Here is a 12,068-nt window from a genome sequence, read left to right as displayed (position 1 = left end):
AACAACTAACACAAAACCCAACAAGAAGAACAAAGAGAAGCAATTAAACTAAACAACTACTCTAATCAAGCAAGAAATTAAGAAAGAACAATAAATGAGATAGAGTTTAGAATGCTCATTGAAGTATTGAAAAGGAATCCAAAACAATGTCACTTTGCATCTTCATCTTCTTCAATCCACCATTGAAGCTCTTCACTTTCTCTCTCTAAAATACCCTAAATTACTCTTAATCTACATTGCAAAGTATAAAAACAAAGATTAAAACTAAATCTAAGCCTAATTTATGTGAAGATTGATGGAGAGATGTTAGGGTTTAACCCCTCAAAGAGGAGAGAGAAAACCCCAAAGAAACCCACCACCAAAACTTATCAAAAAGAGGAGAGGAAGAAGCGTTTAAAAGACCCGTAGCTGCTCGTGCGCGCCCGCGATATTTGCCTGCGCGCCCGCGCACTGGGATTGGCCTGACAGCAACATTCATTTTCAAACGGCCATAACTTCTGTTCTAGGAGTCTTCTATGGGCGTGCTACATACCGTTGGAAAGCTCTTTAAGTCTAGTTTCCAATGCAACTTGAATCACCTCAATCCAATTTGTAGATAAAAAGTTATGGCTAAAAGAGTGAACAAAGGTTAGTTTCGGAGTTCAGGCCCTTGAGCGCCCGCGCCTATCTTAGGAGCGCCCGCGCCTATCTTAGGCGCGCCCGCGCCTAAGCCGCGCCCAAATCGCGCCTACATTCTGCCTCCTTCAATATTTTCAACCCCAATGTTAGGCACGCCCGCGCTTGGTTTGGCGCGCCCGCGCCATTCTGAAAGCACGACCCGCGCTGTCCGTATGGCCTTGCTTGCTTGCTCCTTAACTTCCTTTGTAGCTCTTCAAATGAACTCCAACCAAGCTCTTCATTCTCTCAAAATCAACTCCAAAAGCCTATAAAACACGAGGAAAAGCACAAAAACATAATAAAGAGAGAAACGGAGCAAAAGGGGTACAAACAAGGGACAAACGTAGAAAAATACCGCGATTAGAGGATCTAAATAGTGGCATAAATGCCACTTATCAGCGAGCTGGCCTTGCGGCTAGTAGCTAGCAAGGCCTAGCTAGGTAGCACTGCTAGCACGCATGCTAGCTTGGCCGGCACACACATCCCTGCATGCCTCGGCCAACTAGCCGCTCGGCCTATGCGAGGGCTTGTGCTGCAATACCACTCCCTTCCCTGCATGCCCTGGCCAGCACCATGCTTAGCCTATGCGAGGGCTTGGGTTGCAGTTTGGCTTTGCCTCCACTAGAGTGGTGCGAGAAGGCCTTGTGCTAGCCTAGTACGTTGTGTCGTTTGATTGATTTTGTCGTCTCGTCAATTCCTAAATTCGACTCGACTTTCGACGCTCGACTTTGACGCTCTAAGCTTGGATTCCGACGTCTTATTTCGTAAAATCTCTATCAAATCATTTAATCCTACGGATTAATTTGTTGCTTCGATTCAGTTACACGATTGGATGTGACCCGAAGGGTTCAGTCAAGATAAAGCTGTAATATTAATTATACATTAATATTACTGATTGGAAGCGTCCTCCAATCACTTGACCTTACTAAATAATTAGCTTTCCTAATTAATTCTGAACCCTCTATCAGAATAATACATTTGTTCGAAGGACACCATTCCTTTCAATCTCACACTTGTCCTTCCGGATAAGTGCGCTGTTTGTGTATAGCATGTTTCTTATGTCACTTAATGCCTCTTCATGAACTATAAGGTAAGATTATTCGTCATTTTTATTACGTTTAGAAGTGTTTCTCGATTTTCGAGTTCAACTGTCAATAAGCAGATGATTTCTAAAATCCATCTGAGCACGGCCATGCATTTTCACAGTCTCGCTCTTCGAGAGGCCTTGTAAACAACAAAGACATGTTCGCTATTGTTAATAGGGGAACATTCCCAGTCTTGCATTGTTAGCTTCCCTTACTAAGAGGCTCTAGCCGCTCGAGTGTTTCCTTTATAATCCCCTTGTACGGCAGACGTTTAACAACATCAAAACAAACTAATACTCAAACAAGAGAACTTACAATAATCATGGTTGAGGAAAGAGGTTCCGATAGCCATAATGAGTAATATACTTATGTTAATTATTAAATCTCTTAAAGTATTATCATAGGTCGATCCAATATAGTTCCAAACTAATACATGTGCAATTGATTTATGACATCCTTGTCCTTGTAACACAAGAAACGCTGCTATAAATACCGCACACTAATTTCTTGCGGTCATTAGTCGTCCAACTTTTAAATGAACTTGATTAGGGATAATTTCGATATGATATTCAATGTTCACTTAATAGATGTTCTTTATCCAGGAGTTATCGTAATACCCTATTTTGAATATCGTCAAATCGAATGGACTCATAATTTAATTATAAACCTCAATTAAATAGTTTGTGAAATAATTAGTAAAATTTTATTCCACTATGAAACTTTCCAACATTTCATCTTATGATAAATGGTTTTCCCAAATGTTTTAAGAGTAATACTCTTAACATAACATTTATAAAAATCACACCCATATCTTATATGTTTGATTTCTTTCATGCAATTGTGAATATTGTGGTTCACTTATTGCATAGGTTTAGTTACGATTACTTTGCAAATCTTAGAATCTTCATTATCGAAACACTTTCATAATAAGATGATAAAATTCGTGTGTGTTATGGATTATATGTGATTAGGATTTATTGTCCAAGTGATGGCTCCCACTCATTTTCATGATTTGAGATCTTCAGCTTGACAACCTACAATCATCAAAGTTCAACAACAAACTATCCATTTAACAACTTCCTCATTATTGCCTCTAAGGCAGCAATATTCTCAATATATACTTTAGTAGATTTCCTAATGATGCTTCGCTTGGATTTTACTTCATCTGGCTCACAATGATTTGAATACCCTAATCATTTGTGATTATGGAAATTTACCTTAAATTTCCGCACAATATACATGGACATAAGTTCATGTTGCTATTCTTAAGCCACGTCGCATCTTAACCTCGTGCTGATGAATGGTTTCCTCGTCAAGGATCTAATCCTTGCTGAGGTTGTGCTTGCAATATCAATACTCAAATTATATTTTTTTCAATGCATCAAGAACTCATCCTTTTACTTAGCCAAGTACTTTGCATGTTCTTAATCATAATTTAAAGATCCATTTCTTAGATTCAAGTCGATTGGTATTTTATACTTGTCATGCTATAATCATGCAAGTCATGTAACGATTCTACATCGTAGCATATATGATCGATTCAATTTTTCAGAATTATTCCCAATCTTTTTCCTTTCATGTGACTTTTAGCTCATCTTGTTTCACTGAGTCTTGCTAAACTGTTTGCTACATGATACGGTTGAAAGTCTCTACCCAAATCTTTCTTGTTTGACTTATTATTTTCCTAGCTTATACTTAGTTCAAACATTTACTTAGTTTTATACATATGGGTTGAAAGCCTTTCCCAGTCCTTCATGTTTAACACGGTAAATTCCTTTACTCGTTTAAACATTTTATTAAGTCTATACAATAGATCTTAATTCCTAATATGTACTAAGTATCACCTTTATCTTGGTCCAATCTTGAAAAATACTTTCAAATCTAAACATTTAGCATTTGATAGTCATTTTACAATAGAAGAGTTCATAAACTTCTTGTTGGACCTTTACAAAACTGACTTTTGCTCCCACTAAACTTCTTATTTAAAAGAATTTCTATAAGCCAATCCTCATATTAACTTTATGAGAAAACACGTTCTAATTCCTATATGCAATGTTTCCCTCAATCCAACAATGGATTTCTTGAGCTTGCTTTCAAATCTAGCATTGTTTAGATTTACAAAACCCTTAGACTATTTCCATAGTCTCTTCCAAAATCCTATTTTAGGAAGGCGGTTTTGGTATTTATTTTGCCATATTTCATATGCTTCAATTTGCTAGAATAATCATGAAAAGACTTAAGCATTCCGATTGGTGAATAGGTTTTTAAAATCAACGCCGTGAATTAATTGTATCCTTTTAAACCAATCTAATTATTTATACATATAAATTTCCATATTTGTTAGTTTTCTCCTTGAAAACTTATTTGCGATTGATGGGTCTTTACCCTTCATGCAAATTAATCAAGTTTCAAACCAGATTTTCAAATATGGAGTCTATTTCGGATTTTATGACCTCTAACCATTATTCGGAATTAGGATTTATCGTAGCTATCTTACAAGACACTATTCTCTTACCATCCAATAGAAAATAGTATGCTTGTAAGTCTTAGGTTTTTTCTAATTTAATAGAAATTTATAAGATTCAATCCAAGCCTTGGTGAATTCTATACCTATACGAGGTAATTGCATCAAACATTGAGTTTCAAGGCGCTTTTAAAGCCCTTTGATTATATTGATCTTACTCCAATACTTCTAAAGTTTTGTGAGTAATGAATTCTCTCTTAAGGCACTTGTAAAGTCCTTTGAGTATTCTTGATCAATCATTCTCATGAAACTCTTCTAAAGTCTTCCGAGATTCTCAGTTCTAGTTTGTTGCTAAACTCGATGGTCATCGAGTTCATTTTCCTCCCACTTGTCGTTTTGGAAGTGTGTTATTTTTCAAAAAGACACCACTTAGAGCAACAGATAGTACTATGTTCTTAATCAGGTTGTGGAAGGAATGCACATAGTCTCACTTGAATGCTTACAAAGAGACATGTATATTGTCTTTGGGTAAAAGTTTGTTGTGAAACAAACAGTTAGCTCCCACTTGAGCTACCTTAGCCTTATTGAGCCACTTAGCTCACGCTGAGCCAATGAACTCCCACTGAGGCTAACAGCCCTAGACATATACTTGAAAAGACGCTAGAAACTATTTCTTCCATAACTGAATATGGTGTCCTTTCTTAGCTTCGACATTTTATTTAGTGTAACATTAGTCATTTGTGCAAATCTTTAAGAAATTTATAGGAAGGGATGTGATCCATCATCGTTTGAGTCATTTCCAAATGGCATCGAGGTCTCCGTGAAGACATACTATATTCTTTGTGGAGCTATTTATGAAATTAGAATTTCATAACTTTGAGATGATCACTTTTGGCTCAAGAAAACATCGCTCGATCTAATCTAGATGTTTTGATATCTTGCCAAGTCGATTCTATACTTCATTGAACTTTTAAGCTACTCAAGATCCAGTTTATTCACATTTGAATATAGCCATATTCTTTCAAATTCTTGTGAAAACGTTGAAGTAATGGAATCCTCTTTAGCTTTCGGAGTCAATTGTCTTTACCAAGTACAATAGCTCCTTTCTTTGTCGATTTCAACAAGTAAGACTTGCTTACCTTAGAACGATTCTGAATCGATCAACTATTAAGAGTCTATCTAATAGAGCCTTGAATACATTCTTGTCGATGTGACATTTCTAAAGATGTTTAGAACACAAATCATGTCCATGCATGAGTTGAACCTTGTCAGTTTTCATGTTAGAGAAATGTTTGTTTATAATCAAGCATCCTTGACTCATGGCTTAGACAACCATAACATTCAAATAAAACCAACAACTATTGCTCTTTTACTTTGAATGTGAGTCTTTCCGTGTGTAAACGGATCGTTTGCTGATTATGGAACACAATAACTATTATTTGTTCCAACCTTAGCTTTAAAAACGCCATAAATTAAAATATGTTCAATGGTATAAGCAAAACATAATAAAACGAGAATTAGTTCTACTACAAGCCAAAAGACAAACATTGTGCCTACAAACATGGTAGAAGGACCATCTTCATCGTCCAGTCGTAGTTGCACAATTATTTGTGAAGCCTCTCACTAGATCCCTAAAAATAGGAGCATAAAGTGAGTCATTCATGGTATCCAGTACCTATGAATAGCTTATACACAAGTCTTAATGAAGAAACCTGAGGTGGATGGAACATTCCTCTTTTCCTCATCTTCTTGGAAGATCTTGCATTCCCTCTTGTAGTGGTCTTGCCCACTAAAATAGAAGCATCGCATCTTCGCTTTGTTCTTGAACTCCTTCTTCTTTGAAAGGAATGGTGTCCTTCAAAAAAGTGTATTATTCCGATAGAGGGTTCGAAATTAATAAGGAAAGCTAATTATTCAGTGAGGTCAAGTGATCGGAATGCCTAGCTGGAGGCAGCTTCCGACCTGTAATATTAATGTAATATTAATATTACAACTTGCTCTTGACTGAACGCTTCGGGTCACACCCAATCGTGTAACCGAACCGAAGCGACGAATTAATTCGAAGGATTAAATGAGTTGATAGTGATTTTACGAACTAAGACGTCGGATTCCGAGCTTAGATCGTCGAATCCGAGCGTTGAAAGTTGAGTCGAATTTAGGAATCGACGAGATGGAAAAATCAATCAAACAACAAGTCAACGCGCATGAAAATCCTAGCCTCGATATGGCCTAGCCAATCGAGGGCTAGGTAGGCTAGCATGGCTAATCGGGCTCCTTGCCGCAAGGTAAGGCTTGGCCGCAAGCCCAGCATGCATCGCATGCACTGGCTGAGCGAGCTGGCAGGGCAACCATGAAAGCAAGGTTTGCCAACATGGTCGAGCAAACCATGCATGGCTGGGCTAGCAGGCCATGCCGCAAGCAAGCAGCAGCTTGCCAGCATGCGAGAGCTAGCAGCGAGGCGTGCCATGCACAAGCTACTAGCACCAAGCTTGGTGCGTAGTAGCAGCAGCACCAAGCAACAAAGTAGCTCTCATTTGCGAGACTTACAGTTGCGGGCTGGTGCAGCAAGGCCTAGCTGGCAGGCCCAACTGAGGGACCAGGCACCAGCATGGCTGCCTTGGTGCCCAAGACGAGTTGCCACTTGGCGCCATCCTATTGCACCCGGTTTTGTGAAGGGGTTGCTTGGGGAGCAAGGGGAAGGTGTTCCTCCCCTTTTGGTCCTAACCTACTCCCTTGCTCACCTTATGCCACTTGTTGTTTGATGATTATTTTGGCTTTTTTATTTAACTTAGAATTAAATTAAATCTTATTTTTGCTTTTTACCAACTATCCCACATTGAAAGATGATGGGAAATCTTGGGGACATTTCCCTATAAATACCCATCATTGGGTATTGGGAAATTCACTTGAGTTGGTGAACTCTAAAGGATTTCCAAAAGCGAGAAAACCTTTGTTCGTAAACTCTAATTTATTTTTGGTCTAGCCCCGTCTAAGCTACAGGGTAGGGACCGGTTACAATTCGGTAGCGAGGGTGTGAGCCGTCGAAGTTTCTCGCACATGCGGAACTCGAAACTTTCATGTCCGAGCTCGTCGGTTGAGCGAAGCACACTTCTAGGTTGAGTATTCTTTCTATCTCTTTTATTTTGTTTATTTGCATGCTTTTGTTTATGTTATAATTATTATTCATGCGATCCGGTTATCTGGTTTTGTTTCCGTGCGGTGTCGGACACCACAAAACCCATTAATGTTTAGTCAACTTTTGTTCACTAATGGTAGCAACCATATGGGTCAAGCCATATTAGCAACAAGCAAGTTGATGCCAGAAGAAATCTCATGCCTGCAATCGTCAAAGAAACAATGATGGGGTTAGATGAATTGAAGAAGGATCCTAAAACACCAATTCGAGGATCTCTTTTATTGTTACAGGTAGAAAATCAATTCTTTTTAATTTTAAGAATAAAAAATATTTAATTGTAATGTAGCAATGTATAATTTCTATGCTTGCTGATTTGGCTGATGGAGCAAATGGGATTAATTAATCCTCCCGATGGTTGTGAAAAATATACTCCAAATTGCTTTGTGAGAAGGAAGAAACGCTTTTCTACAAGGATGGGCTATCGGGAGTGGAGCAAAATCTTCCAGACTTGCGATTTCTCCATCAAGTAGTGGGTCGGTGGTTGGTGGAAGATTGATAAGATGAATGGAGTCAACAATCAACTTTTCTGTCGCATCCCAAGCTTGTCCAAATTGACTTTTTATTTTCCTTCTAGAGTCATGAGACAATATGAACTTGCACAAACTATCCCTGCTAGTGATGATTGTCGTCCTCATGAATATTCTCTTTCAAAGAATGTTGAGTGATTTGATGGTTATTGGTATTTGAGACCACTATGGACTGTTGTGTCTGACAGAGCTCCTCCTCCATTGTCTCGGGAATACAAACAATAGTAACTTGCTCGAAATCAAAAGGACAAGAATAAAGCTCGAAAATTAAAACCTAAAGGTGCCGAGAAGAGTAGCATAAAAGACTGCCTTGGGGACAAGAAGGCTCCACCTAAAGATTGTCTGGGCTCAGGAATTGTTTTCAAGACTCCTATCATGCCTAAAATGAAAAGTTCTATGGAGGGTAAAAGGAAGAGAAAAGATATTCTTGTAGAGAAGGAAAAGAAGGTTTGGATGGAGAAAAGGGTTGAGAAGGGAGAACTTCTTCCTCAAAGGTTTCAGTTCGTTCATCTAAGGGTTCATTACTGTTAAAGGAATTATCAAATGATAAAGAACTAGAAAAGGGCTCGTAAGGAGAAGGAAGAGTAGACTTAGAGTATTGCTTTGCTTTTAATTTCATTAGACAATTTTAGTTTGAAGTTTAATGTTGTTTTAAATAAGGCGTAATGCCATTAATATTGTAGCTTTCAATTCTTTAATTATCAATGCAATTTTAGCCTTTAATCAGGTTTTCTTCAATAAAATTTTATTTATTTGAAATAATTTTTCAAGTACGAAAGTCAAAAGAAGTGGGAAAATCTGGGAATGTGTATATGCATTCCCGTATTCCTTCAAGTTCCCTTTCGTATGCTGGACCATCATAGGTCCCTGTAGAGTGCCATGTTAGGCGAAGCATGATAAGAGCACGTTGCGTCTCAAATTTTGCGGGAAATATAATTGAAGTACTCTTTCTTAGGAACCCCCTCAAAGGTTAAATTACTTTTTTTCTTGACTTCAAAATTGCTAGAAAATGCGTTTATGAAATCATGTAATTTTTCAAAAATAATCCGAATACTGAAGTCGGAAAAATTTCGAATAAAATTGAATGCAAAGAGGTCGTTAACTCACTAGTAGAAAAAAAAGTCTACATTGGCTCCGTTTAGGTGAAAAATCGGACCATAAAACCATAAAATTGGCAAAGGGCCAAAAAATGACAACTAAAAGGCTCCGTTTATTAAAAAAAAAACGGAGTGCATATCATCTACTACTCCAGTTATCAAAAAAAATGGAGCCTTAAAATTTTTTGTTGGCCCGCCTAAAATACTCTAAATTTCCACCTCACTCTCGCCCTCGCCTTCAATCTCTCACATCGAAGAACAATTTAGGGTTTTTCTCTGCAAATTCTCTCTCATCAAATTCTGGAAGATCTACGCTCTTTCACCGTCTCTTTCACTTCAATTTATAGCGCATCTGATTTCGTTGCTTGGAATCCATGCCTCCATGCGTTACGGCGGCCAATCGACGGTGTTCTAGATCTTAACAACGACCATTTCTACGATCTTCTTGAAACAATTTCGTAAGAAGCTTCCAATAATGGTGACTACTGCTCTAATTTCACATAAATGGTGACATTCTCACTCCTCAGTCTCTCTTTATTCTTCAAATTTGTTAATTTCAATTCTAGGGTCCATTCTATTTGCTTTTAATGGATTAGTGGTTGATTTCAAATCTGTTATTCAATTTCGAATGAGAATTTTTTATTTCATTAATTTAAGGAATATATGAATGAATTCTACCGTCCATTCTTGCATCTATTGCTGGCAAAATTGGTTCTGATGTGTCACAAAAGTGTGTATTGTTTAATAGTTTCTTTAATTTTTCTGGTCTTGTGTTAATTTTTGGTTGATCATTGAAATTGGTTCCGCAAATTAGTTATTATGAACGTACACAAGTATGCGATTGAACTGGGTTTTCGTGGGTTGATTATTAAAATTGGTTGTTTTTTTTGCATAAAGTTGATTCAGGAATCATGGATGTCCGAGTTGGGCTAGTAGTTCTTTTAGTTTTGGCTGGTAATTTGGTGAGTTATGCTAGAAAGTTAGCAGATATGGATGCTTTAGGTAATAGTTTAGCTTATTTACCCTTCACCTTGTCCTTCGTTGTGGTTTCTAAATGTTCTCTGGTTGTCCGCTTAGAGTTTGTGGCGTCGATTTGGTTTCTATGATATGAATTGTGAATGCATTGAAGTACTTGTTGAAAATTGTCATTTTTAGTTTTTATGAATTAAGTTCTCTAGTACTCTCTTTGGTTAGTGTTTATGTATCAAGAGTGCTATTGAAATCGAAAAAATATTGAATACAAACTAGTCTTGTTAGTGGGTGGGATTGAAGGCTGATGCTCTATATGGATGTCATGAAGATGTTGCACAACTACATTAAGTGTATACAAGGGTGAGTAATGCTGTTTTGTTCCTAATAGCCAAAGTTGGAACATTGAACTCTTTTGTAAATGGAGTATACGCTAGGGTTTTATATTGAAAAGATAATATACTTGTGAAGGTGATGAGAATATTCATTTAGACGCCTTCTTTACATTGGTTGTGACCAGATAATATTTATATGGTGTTATGTGGAAGTCTTTCTCTATTTATGTGTTTAATTTATTGTTTCAGTTTATCTGGACTATTAGAATAATAATGTTATGGTTTCAGATGTGTTGATCAATAAATCATGGTGGCTACGGTTACAAAATGGATATTTTGTGACATTGTCCTAATATAAATCCTCAGTCATTTTATTGCAGGGCAGTAGCAGACTACATTTCAAAGGATCTTCCTTACTAACTATCAGCAGCATAGCAACACGGTACTTTACCAACAAAAATCTATTGAGGCATAGCAGCATAGTAATATGGTACTTTCCCAACAGAAGCCATAAGTCCATAATGCATCACTTAATTATTAATATCTTGTTTTCTTTTGTTTAGGTAGCAGAACCAGAAGAAAGCTTGGGTTACTTGTGATTGCTGACGAAGTGTATGAACACATCACTTTTGGTACCATTCCCTTTGATTGAATGGGAGAATTTGCATCGATTGTGCCTGTGCTTACAGTGGGATCTCTTTCTAAGAGGTGGCTTCTTCCTGGCTGGAGACTTGGCTGGCTTGTCACAAATGATCCAAGTGGCTTCCTACAAAAATCTCAGGTTGTCTCCTCTTTTATCTTGTTTGTTGCAGACCATTTTTCTTCATTATAAATTGACAAATTTGATTTGAATCTTCCACTCTCATGTAGTATTATATCTTCAGAATTCTGATCTTCCAGTCATTACTTGTATTTACATATCAAGGATGACAAATTAGTTCATTAATGTTAGAATAATAATGTCTCTGATTTATGCAGTTTCTGAGGGTACAGATGTGTTGGACGGATTGGAGTAAGAAGCTCATGGATGCTGTTTATAATGCTGTAGTGGAACATGATTAGTTTCTTTCAGCACTGCTTGGTAGAATTTTAGTGCAAGGAATAGAAATGGTTGATTCCTTTATAAATCTTGATGTATATTTGCTACATAGTGAATAATTTGTTTTATTAATGTATTTTTAACTAACGTGCAATGAGTATTAGTACTTATATCTACAACTCTTAAAAAGAGAGAAGTTCACCGTTAGACCTATTATGAACAGTAACGCATTTCAATTTCCAATTTTGAACAGTGCCAATTTTGAACAATAGCAATTTGAATAGCACAACATTTGCTTCAGCATTTGTTTTTCGGATTTGTACTTCCCTATTACATTTGGCCTTTTTCCGAAACATTCTCTTTCTATATATAGGCGGCTTTTTTTGGGTTTTCTCTTAGGTTATTTCCATTTCTTGTTTCTCTCTCTTTCGATTTTGTGGTTCTTCTATTTCCTCATTCTATATATAACTGCCTTCTCTTTCTATAATTTAGATTTATTTTTCCAAATTTGTGTTTTCGTTCTCCTATTCCGTTTCCCGTTGGAGTTATATACAGGTTTGTGTTGTGGTTATTTTGTTTTTTGGTATTGCATTTTGGATCATTGTTGTATATTTGTAAGTCTTTGTTCGAATTTTCTGGGATTGGAGGTTTCGGTGATTTTTTGTTATTTCCGTTCAGTTGGATTGAATTTGTTTGTCT

At 37.0% G+C, this 12,068-nt stretch overlaps 1 long non-coding RNA gene across 2 annotated transcripts; it reads left to right on the top strand.

The window, feature by feature from the left end:
- Positions 1-9,133: 9,133 nt before the first annotated feature.
- Positions 9,134-11,644, top strand: LOC110690370. Of its 2 annotated transcripts, none has more exons than XR_002505086.1 (4): positions 9,134-9,533; positions 10,711-10,820; positions 10,894-11,111; positions 11,309-11,644. It is a non-coding gene; the product is annotated as an uncharacterized LOC110690370 (long non-coding RNA). The 2 variants fall into 2 exon arrangements; XR_002505085.1 differs by having other exon boundaries at positions 10,697-10,820.
- Positions 11,645-12,068: the final 424 nt, after the last annotated feature.

This window comes from Chenopodium quinoa, unplaced genomic scaffold (genome assembly GCF_001683475.1).
Source record: "Chenopodium quinoa cultivar QQ74 unplaced genomic scaffold, ASM168347v1, whole genome shotgun sequence".
Taxonomy (NCBI): Eukaryota; Viridiplantae; Streptophyta; class Magnoliopsida; order Caryophyllales; family Amaranthaceae; genus Chenopodium; species Chenopodium quinoa.
Note: the sequence above shows the minus strand (reverse complement) of the source record. Positions and strands in the feature narration are given on the sequence as shown.